The sequence below is a fragment of the Homalodisca vitripennis genome, chromosome 8, assembly GCF_021130785.1.
Source record: "Homalodisca vitripennis isolate AUS2020 chromosome 8, UT_GWSS_2.1, whole genome shotgun sequence".
NCBI classification, from domain to species: Eukaryota; Metazoa; Arthropoda; class Insecta; order Hemiptera; family Cicadellidae; genus Homalodisca; species Homalodisca vitripennis.
The window spans coordinates 13232728-13245837 of NC_060214.1; the positions used below are offsets into that span (position 1 = coordinate 13232728).

Here is a 13110-nt window from a genome sequence, read left to right on the forward strand (position 1 = left end):
CCGCCGCGTTCCTTTTGCACGCACCGCAATAATTACAGTACTCTACTACACCCATCGAGTCAATTGGTTACATACAGTACTGTCACTTTTATCCCATTGTTTGCTTCTATAACCCGTTACCGGGATATGATTTCAGTCACTACTTTTACACTTTTCATTCATTCATTCATCTGTTGTGTGTATGAAGGTGTGCGTGCGCCTACGTTTTATTGAATTTTCAAGTATGACTAAAAGAATTCACAAGACATCGTACGGACACATTGATGTACAAAGTGAGCGGACCGAAAACTGGACCAGGCTGCATTTGTTCGTATAACCTTTCAGCGCATTGCTGCAGTTACGAAATTCGGTGAAAACCTGTTAAGGCCGGTACCAGTTTGTTTCATAGTTGCTAAATTATAACGGGCTTGATAATGTTTGGGTTTTTGTCGTGGTTCTAATATTATTTATCTCGCAAAGGACTAGAGAAACAAAACAAATGCAAGCAGGAAGGGGCGATGTGTGCGCAGCCCCTGCAGCTCTGACTCCCCTAACAGTTGAACACAAACTGACCAAGAACTTCGCACTCTTAAGTTGTAGCCTTTAGACTTGTGAATTTTTGTAGAGGACAGTTGATTGGAATGGAACGAATCGTACATAATTCCGAGATTCTAGGCGGAGCAGAGTCCACAAATGAAGTTTAACGTATTTAACGTGACTTCTCAAAGGAGTTGGTAGTATTGGCGACATTATTCTGCTTTAGTAGTCTTTGCCTGTGGAGTCGGGTCTGTCGGACCGTAAAACCTGACCGGAGGCAACAGATTCTTTCGTCCCAAACCAATTATCAAGCACCTTTTACTTTCTGCACGAGGTACCGCAAGGATCCATTTTCGCAACCATCCTTTTTTAGTGTAATTTCTTTTACAAATCTCTGTTGTAAGTGGTGAACTATATTTATAGTACTGCCAAAATGGTAAAAGAATATAGAGAACAGAATTTCGGCGATTGTCAAAATATTGTTAACACGATATTACCAGGATAAGTTAGTTATCGTTATTTCGCAGTGGTCAAAAAAGAGCTTTTGATTTTGTTTTAATATCATTGGTATTTGTTTTTGTGTTCGAAATAAATTATGTAATATTAATAATCATAATACACATTTTATAATGTTTCATAGTGAAAACTAGTGTTCAACATTCGTGAGAAATGTAAATTCCCCCTCCCCCCAAAAACCCCTTATTTTCCCCATTAGTTGTGAAACAAACTATTTAAGTTTATATGTTCGTGTGTAGTAGTTAGTTAAATGCTAATTTAATTATTTATACGCTTCTGCCTATTGCCTTTGTAAAATATTACATTGCTAATAATTGTTGCCCAATTGGTAAAAAATAGAGTTTTTCTTAAAGGATGATAAACCTTCATATAGAATGTAAAATTAAGCGTTGAAATTGTCATTACATATGGTTGGTCGTAAACAAAGGTGATGTTCTTATTTATCTTTCCCTTCAAGAATGTACGGAATGTGAAGATGTAGCGAAATCAATGCTGAGTGGTGGAAGTCGGTCCCGCTGCTTGTGCTGTGTACCTGTGACGGAGATGTGTTGTATTGTTGTGTTGGTGGGTCGCGTGCATTGTTGGTGTCGCGGGAAGAAGTCTCGCGGAAGGTGGCGGAACCATTGACCCCCCCCCCTCACCCAGCACCACTCCCCCCTCACAGCCACTGTGTAACCTCCTCAACGCCACCGCCTGGTGATTCTACGCCACTGCCTCTACGCTAATCTGGCTCGTCTCTGCCTCATCTCGATTATTGATTCGGCACCTCCTCCGTTTCGGCAGCCACGGCCTCACGCAGTTCTGGCCTCGTGTTGCTCGCGACACCGCCTGCTGGTTCTACGCCACTGCCTCTACGCTAATCTGCCTCATCTCGATTATTGATCGGGCACCTCCTCCGTTGCGGCAGCCACGGCCTCACGCAGTTCTGGCCTCGTGTTGCTCGCGACACCGCCTGCTGGTTCTACGCCACTGCCTCTACGCTAATCTGCCTCGACTCTGCCTCATCTCGATTATTCATTCGTCACCTCCTCCGTTTCCGAATAAATTTTAAAATCCATCTAACAACAAAATAGAGTTCCTATATCCAATATATATCTTCAAGTATAAGTAGTGCTTTCAGTCAGAGTCCTCTGTTTGTTGTTGAATAAGGACATTTATAGATTGGAATATTCCGGCTACGCATTTCCTATTCTAACGTGTGAGATGGGAATTGTTCCGAAACCGTGCTTTGAGAACGTCTTCAGATTGCAAAAAAAGGCCCATTATCTTTGTGGTCTCAAAGGCGGCGAAAGTTGCCCGGGGGACTTTTTACAAGGAAGGGGTTTAACCCCCTCTGCCCCCATATATATTTATTTGTGAAGTATCTATGTTCAAGTTATTCAAGTACGTCGCCCACAAGTGCATCAAACGATGAATACAGGATGCCACTTTGTATTGCAACTCATAGTACATTGTGTACGTACGTTAGCCCTGAAATCGTTAAACGTTCTTCCGATGATGTTAAATCGCGCAGAAGTCTTGTATGTCACAAAATATACTTGAGAAACATGTTGAATCCACCATAACAGGTTATTAATTTTTACCCCACTGCAGTTCCTTCAGTCCTTCAGCCATTTTCTCCCCCCCCCCTCAACTTGAGATTTTTATCTTATCTAGTATTGCCACTACATTGTGGATAACGAGTTGTATATATTTGTTAATATTAGAATTGTCTGGGCACTGTGACCTAGATATGGTTGTAAGAAGCATTTTCGAACACACGAGTCTTGGAATTCCCATATTTAATCATGTATCACACATTACATTTCATCTTTCAAAATTAAAAAAATAAAAGATCTTACAATTCTTGAAAACTTTCACTTTGCTGCTTCTAGAAAATAACTTTTTTTATCTTAGTCCTATTTTATTTAACAATTTACCACCTAATATTAAAAGTTCCCAAAGCCCATCGATTTTCAAGTGGAGCTTGAGAGTCATATCTCTTTGAGAGGGCCTTGTACAGCCTTGACGAAGCGCAGTGATTTCAAGTGTTCTTTCTGCAAATCGGAAAAAATATGTTTTGAGTATTTAATGTACTGTATTATTTATTTCAGTTGTACGACTTCCACCTAAAAATGTAAGATTTCAATAGTGTGAATAAATTTGATTTGATTTAATTGCAGTGTAACTAGAAGTGGAAACAATAAGAACAGAGGCTACCATGTGCGGATCAGACAAAGGCACCCCCCTCTCCCTTCCGCCAAAATTTCCAATGCACACGAGGGGAGGGATGCACATTTTATTCCGCCGAAAGCGGCCAAGTGTATTGATTGACAGCGGCGAACCACGGTGAGGTGACCAGCCGCGCTGGAACAGTGGAACTGGTCTTGGTCTGGTGCATAGTGTCTGTGAGGGGACGGGGTGGAGGGGGAGGGGGGGTAGTGACGCGTGCGGCGCTGTACGGCAGGGGGAGGAGGAGAGGGGACCGCTCGTCCTTGACCGCCTTCCGTGACCATACCGGCCAACCTGTTGCCTGTAGCATTCAACGTCGCATACCTTCCTGCCGCTGCCTGCCGTGTCTTGTCGCCGCTTCAGCACCTGTCCTGGTGGCGTCAGCAGGCACGTTTGGGGGATCTAGTCAAATATTGCGGATATCTGTGCAAACAACCAGTTGGTGAGATTGTTCAGATTGCAAAAAACAAGTACATTTGAATTTCCAAGAGTCACGCCTATGAGGATCTTTAAAAAATTTGCAGCTGTTGACCATGCCGAGTATCTATATTTTTAAAACACTATTTCGTATGCGCAAATGAGACCAGAGGCAGGGAAAACTTACCTAGCTGACCAACACAGGACGGTGGTTTATGAACGCCTGCCGTTGCAGGCGTTCAAAACTCGTCTAGAGCGCTTTTTAGCGGCACAGGCATATTATATCGTCAACGAGTTTTGGCATAAAACTGGGAGAACAGACAATCGGGATATCGCCAAGGCGTTGGAGGTGGGAAAATTGGCGACTGAGATATTGTATGTTTGAATGTCGATTTTGATGTAAGCAATACAGAGCTTGACTATTGACTGTTATAAGTGTGTACGGCAACAACGGACGATTGTGAAAATTCAGTTCCTTTTCGAGTTACTTCCATGTAGGATCGAATCGGATCTATAGCTTTATGAATTGAGATTGACCGTTTTGGGTCGTGTCGGCAGCGGTGTAAGCACAACAGCTGCTGGATCAGTCCTTGATTTCGGTTAAGCGCAACCTTGGTTTTAACCCACCCTGTATCTGTTTCACTGCCAGCCACATCAGAAGGTGCTCGCGCACAGTGGGGAAGGCCGTGGTAATTACTCGCCGCCACTGCCTTGTTGATGTCGCCACCACACTTTTTAGTTTATCACCATCGGAGGCACCGGGATGAGCAACTGGGAAACACGCAAGAGACCGGGAAAAATCTGTGTAATAATCGATATCCGGCTGTCCTGCCTCTGATCTGCAGCGAGGTAATGCTTCAAAACCTGTTCCTCATTATTCCCAGGCGGGCCATGAAAGTCTTAAGAGGCTGCTGCACCGCAATCAGCCTCCCACTAAGACTTCTAGGTATAAAAATCGCTCTTAAGGGGCTAAAATAAAGATAGCCGCCACTACAGCTCTTAAAACGCCTACAGTCACTGTCACGTGGTTTACGTAATTATCTTCATCGCCATATAAAGTTGCTATGGTTGGGTTGATTCGTGTGAATAAAAGGATAACAGGATTTTGGACATTTGCCATCGTTATAAGTTATGATAGGTATAACACAACGTTTCGAGGATTGGAATCTATCCTCTTCGTCAGGGTGGGGAGGTATTAGTACATACAGAAATAACGAACAGGAAGAAGTAAAGAAGGGAAAGAAAAGGGTTCAAACATACCCAAAAAGCTGCTTAGAGTCTAGTTCAGGCGTTGTCACTGCACAGGATGCAAGTCCCGAGCACAAATCACAGGTAAGAGTATGGCATTATTAATACCCCTTCCCTTCACCTGACGAAGAGGCTAGATTTCAATCCTCGAAACGTTGTGTTATACCTTTTGTTACATATAACGATGGCAAAGGTCCGAAATCTTGTTATAGGGCTGTTGTTGATATTATTATTTTGCCTGTAACAAATCTAAAACTTAATGTAATGCTATAGTTTTTACGGCTTTTTTATGATAAAAACTATTTTGACTTTCAAATCATGAAATTTAATTCTCTTATCCGACGGCGATGTCTTAAAACACATTACAAACGATCACACATCACACTAGCATTGAGTTATCCTCGTACTTGTGATTTGTGCTCGGGACTTGCATCCTGTGCAGTGACAACGCCTGGGCTGGACTCCAAGCAGCTTTTTGGGTATGTGTGTACCCTTTTCTTTCCCTTTATTACTTCTTTCTGTTCATTATTTCTGTATATATTAATACCTCCCCCACCTGACGAAGAGGATAGATTCCAATCCTCGAAACGTTGTGTTATACCATTTATAATCTATAACGATGGCAAATGTCCGAATTCCTGTTATCTTTTCAAACCTTCCATCGTCAATAACCAACTTTAATCATTGTGATTGTTGAAGTAAGCTCTAGTTAACCTTCCTCTTGGTTGAGGTCTCTGGGATCTGACGCGGTTGCAGACTTGCCTCCTGAAACCTGGAGTCATATTCGTTTGAAGAGATCCAAAAAAGGTGTACATCTGATGAGACAATGAGAATACCTCTTCTCCTTGGTTCCACTGTATTTTTGATGTAGATGTCTCTGATGTCGAACGCCGACTTTTTTTGGATTTCTTCAGACGAACATGACTAGATCAAGTCTGCAACAACGTCAGATACCATACGCTGCAGTAAGAGGACGGTGAACTGGAGCTTAACTAATCATTCATATCTTCATCGAGTTGTGTGTGCAGATTAGACACACAATAACGCATTATAACCTTAGATAATTGATTCTAATCGTATCTAGTTGTTGTCTCTGACAGGTTCATAAGTAATTGACAAACTAAATGGAAAGTTTTCGAGTCGAGAGAAACAATCAGCTAAGTGTTAATGCATCAATAGTGAAATTACTCTTAAGGAATTACCCATAAATTTACAATTTATTTGTACTAATCCGTGAAGTAAATCTTTTGTGTTGAAGAACATACCAATGGTTCCTACAACGGTAAAACTATAATTTTGTAAGAATATAATTTGGTAAATAACATACACTTACACGTTATTATAAAATTTAAACAATTGAGTTAACTGCGAGTAGGGACGAGGGATACTGTACCTCGCGAACTGGCCGGCCTTATTTTGTTGCCAAAGAAGGCAAGTAGGCGACCAATTTGGTTGCCTTATTTAGTCCCGGGTTCAAGGGAAATTAGCGATTTAACCTCAAAGTTGTGTTTTTCGCATCTTTCGTAAAAGTAGCCTCTGTATGAGGCTTCTGTTGGGTAGTGGATCAAAATGAAAACTGGAATTTCGTCGGCGTCGGATTGTTTGATGAGTTTATGTATAGAACCGGATGTAGTGAGCGTTCTTGATTTTTTTCTTAAGCATCTTAAGCATCTATTTTAGGAAAATGCGTTAGAAGCATTCGCATTTTACGATGAGAAATAATTTATTTCAGTGAAAAGGAATATAAAATAGTTTAAGTAGGTACTAAAACTGTACTTTCTGTGTCTCTGGAGTAGGAGTAAGAATCTGTTACTCTAAAGCACCAATAATCGCCAATCCGGTTATTTGTAGGCCAGACATTTGGTAGATTGAGGTGATGACGGTCTGCCCATATCGGAGTCCCGATCGATACAGGTGTCTATAGTGACGCCTGGTTCACTAGAGAATGAGAATTGCGTCTATTCTTCACTAGAGCCAAGGAGACCAACAAATATCTAGTTCGGAGGTCGTGCACTAGGAGTTATTTACGTTCATTGACGCTCGTCACTAGACCTCATGAAAAGGGAGAATTGATTTTTATTACGATGGGGTGTTGTGATGAAGGGGGGGGGGCGATATGTGAAGTGCCGATGCATAGTCGGTATTCACGTCACGCTCGGTCGCGGGTGGGGCTGTGCGGCACGCGTGTAACTCGCACGGCACCGACCATCTCACCGGGAGCGCGCTTGAGGACAGGCCTGCACAGCGGTGGCCGCGCGCCGCACACCGCACACACCGCCAGATCGATGTATTGTTGGTAGGAGGCCGATGACCCGCCGCGCCGTGCCGTCGTGCGCTCGCGGGCCGCCAACGCACCAGCCTCTCGCATCGCGCGACTTTCACTCGCTTTCGGCAGCGCCACGCCGTCTTCCTCCCGCCCCTCACAGTTCCGAGAGGCGGTCTGTAAAAGGGTCGGAAGAAAGTAAACAAACATCACGGTTCCGAAACAACAACCTTGTGGTATTCCAAAGCTTGCTATACCGGAATTCCGAGTGGCGATTTTTGAAAAGTTTGTAAGAAAACAAGCAAAAATCATGATCCGAAGCAACAACTTTGTGGTATTCCAAAAATTGATTCACCAGAATTCCGAGTTACAATTTTTAAAAGGGTTAAAAGAAAGTAAACAAACATCAGTGTCCGAAGCAACAACTTGTGGTATTCCAAAGCGTGTTATACAGGAATTCCGAGTGGCGAATTTTGAAAAGGGTTTAAAGAAAGTAAACAAAACATCAGTGTCCGAAGCAACAACCTTGTGAAATTCCAAAGAGTGTTTCGAAGTCACCAAAATATTTACTTGCTATATATATATAGTTTTCTTGTTTTTAAATTATCAATTCCTTAATTCGTCTCCCTAGACAAGTCTCTTCTCCGCTCAGGAAATCAACAATTCAATACCGTCTTCCTTCAGCTTCTCACAGTTCCGAATGTCGATTTGTAAAAGGATAGACAGAAAGCAAACAAACATCGTGGTTCAAAGCAACAACCTTGTGGCATTCCAATGCGTGTTTCACCGTCACCAAAATATTTACCTGCGCATTGCTGTTTTGTTGCATTCATGCGTGTACGGATCTACGTATCTGGTTTCCTAGATCCGTATCTCGTTTCCTTGGGCTAATCCCTTCTCCGCTCAGTTAGCACAAAAATTATTAACGTCTTCCTTCCGCTTTTTACAATTCCGATTTGTAAAAGGGTAGACAGAAAGAAAACAAACACCATGTTCCGAAGCAACAACCTTGTGGCATTCCAAATCGTGTTTCAACGACACCGAAATATTCCTCACCTTGTCTCTGACTTCATGCACGTACGAAGCTTCGTCTCCTAGGGCAAATAATTCCTTCTCCACTCAATAAATCAACAAATTTTGCCTTACAGGCCTAAAGATTTCTCGAGTCGCAGAACTTGTCCAGCAAATCTCAGAGTGGTGTGTCACATTCTAGTGGGGCAGCGCGCTAGGGGGCCGCGAACAACGGAAGAGCGAGCGGGTAGGGTCGGCGTGGAAGTGAAAGCGGTGTCGGTGCGGACCTGTGAACGGCCGGAGTGGAAGAGAGGTTCCTGCAGAGTCCACAATGTCCTGCAGAGCCCCGCAATGTTCCTGCAGAGCTCGCAATGTTCCGTTCCCTGGCCAAGTGGACCGTTGCTCTGGTAGCCAACCCGCTGTCCCAGGTGCAGCGTTTATCTTCGCTGTAGAAGTTATTATAAAAGTAATACTGTAGAAATAAATTTACGTTATAGTCTGGTTTATGTTTATGGTCGTCTTCGTCACATTGGGAGCAATGATACAAAGAATCATTCGGATTTTTTTAGTAAGATATAGTTACCATTCTGAAATCTAGAATTATTTTACATTCCCCTTTACAGAATTGCGAACAGGAAAAAAAATCCTAGAGGATTATTTTGTTTATCGGAATATTCACCGAAGCTTATGATTGATTCACTAAATTTACGTTGCGTAGACGTACGACCTGGTTTTCCTTAAATCGATAGAGAAAATTCGCCTACAAGAGAAATGGGCGCAAGTTTCGGTGGAGGTCGAAATGGGATAGTACCATAAGGGTTAAAATAGGAAACGCTAATTTTCTTTCTCAGATTATATTTTTCATAGCTTTACAAGCTCAAAACCGACCTTCATAGACACAAATAATAGTTATTTCAACCTCAGTCAACTAGATAACGAGGCATAGTCATTTTTGTCTTTCGGTCTTTTTGTACCTGATGTATGTGTCTAGCGGTATTTAAGTGTTTTAAGCAGAGAAATATGTGATCTGAGAAAATAGTGTCTATTTCATATGTTTTTTTTAAACCCTTTTGGTACTTTTCCATTTCAAACTCCAGAAAAATGTGAAAATTTCTCTATCAATTTCAAGAAACTTGGCCGAGTGCTTGTAAAATACAAATTTGCTATTTCTGATATTTTTAATCGGCTAATTTTTTATTTGTGAGTAATTGTTAAGGACTTCAGTAGGCTATACCACCCATGAAAAATAACACCTTCAATAATTAAACTGCATTTTCGTCAAGAATAATGTAATCAGAATTCCTATCTACGTTTATTACGAAGCCCCGATGGTTGATGTCGGCACTGAAACAACGATTGGCTCGCTGTCCTGGAATACTTTAGCCGAGAAGTGCGGAGTTTTCCGCCGCTGCGGAGACTGGAGGTCGTTGACCCCGGCTGGCGAGCGTGGCGAGATGTGCTTCACAGCCGCTGTGCTTGTGCACACCTTAGCTGCAAAGTTTCGGATCAGCACAGGTGCTTTCATTCCTAAACGTTTTATTTTTTTATTCCTCCCCCATGCCGTATACAATATTCATGAAATAGTCAATGTATTATTGCAGTTGGTATGCCAATTTCTTTACTTCATAATATCCAATGATATTTTGTTCGTGCTCAGTTAATTAACGTCTCAGTCCTTTCCTCAATGGCGGCAATTTTTATGGCGTATCTCAAGGACTAATACTAGGCTCAACAATTTTCTATTACACGATTTACCTGTGTGCCTTTCTGAGGTATTGTCATTTACGGTTTCCGGACAACCACAATCTATTGGAATAACGTAAATCGTGTGTAGATCCTGGTTTATAATCCGTAAAGGGTTACATTTCTTTTTCTCAAAGTTCATATTTCGGTTGTTCAAAAACTTGTTAGCGTTACCAAAATAGCTGTACCACAGGCGTTGCGGTACAGTTGCAAATTTGTGCTTTGTACACGTTTCTAATAATACCTGGCAAACTGAAGGAAATTCTATGCCGTATATATGTAGCAAACATGCGTATTTAGACATTGAGGAATGTCACATTTTGAACAAAAACGGACGTTTATAAGATTTTGTTAAAGTTTATGATTTATGGAGTTGTAGAGGACTAAAATGCTTAGTTGCAAATAATCGTAAAATCTTTTAATTTTGAGTGAATGAGAACTTATGAATTGATATGGTAATATGTTGGATTTGTATTGTTCTTTATTATTGTGCAATATCTATTTTCGCCAGTTTGTCTCATGGCGAGTCACAATCTGAACCGGATAATCGAGAGTCGGTTATCCCAAAGTGTGAGGCGTTGAACAGACTCAAGGAAATTTAAATATTGTGTAATATCTATTTTCGTCAGTTTGTTTCACAGCGAGTCACAATTAAAACCGGATAATCGAGAGTCGGTTTATCTCAAAGTGTGAGACGTTGAACACACTCAAGGAAATTTAAATATTGTGTAATATATATTTTCGTCAGTGTGTCTCATGGCGAGTCACAAATCAGAACCGGATAATCGAGAGTCGGTTTATCTCAAAGTGTGAGACGTTGAACACACTCAAGGAAATTTAAATATTGTGTAATATATATTTTCGTCAGTGTGTCTCATGACGAGTCACAAATCAGAACCGGATAATCGAAAGTCGGTTTATCCCAAAGTGTGAGATTTGAACAGACTCAAGGAAATTTAAATATTGTGTAACAATATTCGCAAATGAGCACTTCTTCACCCTTCTTAGCAGACTGTTAGTGGAATTACTGTGTAGGTGTATTGATTTATTCAGAAAGAAACGAACCGCCCACTCATGGCGCTGTGGAAAGGTGACAATGGCGGAACGAAAGCGAAAACACGTGTTTGTGTGTGAGCGCGAGATCGCTAACAGATTGACATGTACTGTCGTGTCGCCCGTGCCCACTAAACTAATTGCCGCTTGTAGCTCGATTTCGCGTTCAGTTAGTGGCGCGTTTTATTGTCGTTTTACACTTAATCTACACCATCGCCAGAAATCCGTTGTTTATTTGTAATCATATGTTCCAACGAGATTAAAAAGTCACATGGGATTTTTGCTGTGAGCTCTGAGTTCTATATTCTACCTTTGTGCGCATATTACGTAGTCAACTACATATTAGACAGTTAAAAAAATAAATAAAAACAGGTGAAATAAATTTGGAAATGTATGTAGAGTGTTGGTTAATATACGTTCATACTGATATTGTTGCAGAATAATTGTAACCTCACTTAACTTTGTACCAATTGCAGTAAATTGATAGCACTACATGAATGCTTTTCTTTCTTTATTATGTTGAGATATTTTAAAACCAGTTACTATGTAATAATGTGTATATACAGGGTGTAAATTAAGTCCTGATACGCCTGGATATATTCCAAATGAATTGAGATATCGATGTAAAATCTTTCGATCTAACCATAGTTATTCAAATACTTTTATGTTTTTTTTGAAGGGTTAAATATCCCCCCCCCCCCTTTCAAAGGGTGAGAGAGGGGGTTTACTTAATATTTTCAAATTGCAACCTGTATGTTGTGATGTGTCATTTGAAAGGCAAATTCAAAAGAAACACAATGGCATGGACGACGATCCTAGCAAAAGTTATGGGCAATCAACCCCTTACTTCCAAGGGTGTTATAAGTCCTGATACGCCTGGATATATTCCAAACTGATTGAGATATCAATGTACAGCCTTTACTATACTTATTAAATTACTTTTTTGCATTTTTTGAAGGTAAAACTTTTCACTCCCCCCTCTTTTTAAAGGATGGTAGAGGGTGTCACTTTAAATTTTAAAATGACAACCCCTATCTTGTGATTTTAAAGGTCTGTTCAATACAAACACAATGGCACGAACAAAACATCTCTACGGCGATCCTAGCAAAAGTTGGGCAAATATAATTCTTCTAGGTGGCATTACAATGTAAGGGATTATTAAAGCATAAATTTGCTAGAATCGAAAAAAATAAAATAAGTAAAAACTTCGATTAACATTTAATTTTAAGTAGGCTAAAATTTGATTTTGTAGGTAATTAAAATGCCCGTTGAAGACTATTCTCGTGGGAATCGACTGTGATGAAATGTGGTTATATCGATATCTGGTTACGTCTGCGTCTGTACTCTGTTTACTGAGAGATTAGTCACTGTTTACTGACCGATGATGTGGTTCTATGCGGTCGAGTTTAGGGCGTAGTTTCCTGCTAGTTTACAATTGCATCGGTCTTTCTACACCCATTGAAACAGGAAAGTAGGGAGACTCTACTTACTGTTTCTGTGTTACTGTACTTCCTCCTTCTGTTCGTGTATGGCTTGCGTGTGTGGATCAGATGTACAGTTGTAGCCTGTCGTGACCTTGTGATTTCAGCACATCAGAGTCCTTATTTTATAAAGAATGTAGGTGAAGATTGAGTGTAATAGCTAGTGAGTGCATACAGCCTTGGTGTCAGCTAAGGTCACGATTATCTTGGCAATTTTCAGCAATTAAGAGTGCGATTAGTATCAAGGTAGACCTTCGCGTAGGGTTCACGTCGTGAGGATTCCGCTCTGTAATGGACTGGGAGACGTTAATTCCCATCCCTTGGCCGACGAAAGGTGGGTTGGACCCGGGTGTACAGACCATACCATGCAAAGGATGGTGCTTTATAGGTTTCACTTTTTTCGGCATTAAAAATATTGAAACCCATCAGGTTCCATCAATAATTAACACTCAGAAGAGTATGCAAAGCAACAACTCTAGCCATATCTACCGACATGCCTGTGCTCTGTGCAGTACTCTACCTCGTGTTGTTACGCCTTTCTAAGTACGTGTTAGAAGTACGTGTGTCGCGAAAGTGACAACACTTGCAGAGCGATCACGTTGCAGGCTAACGCGTTGGCTGTAGTGGAAACCGCCCTTTCGCCGATTTTTA

The 13110-nt window shown here is 41.2% G+C and overlaps 1 protein-coding gene across 3 annotated transcripts in view; it reads left to right on the top strand.

Moving 5' to 3' along the window:
- Nucleotides 1-13110, top strand: part of LOC124367315 (mediator of RNA polymerase II transcription subunit 13) — a 132414-nt gene that overhangs the window by 24147 nt on the left and 95157 nt on the right. The window lies entirely within an intron of this gene.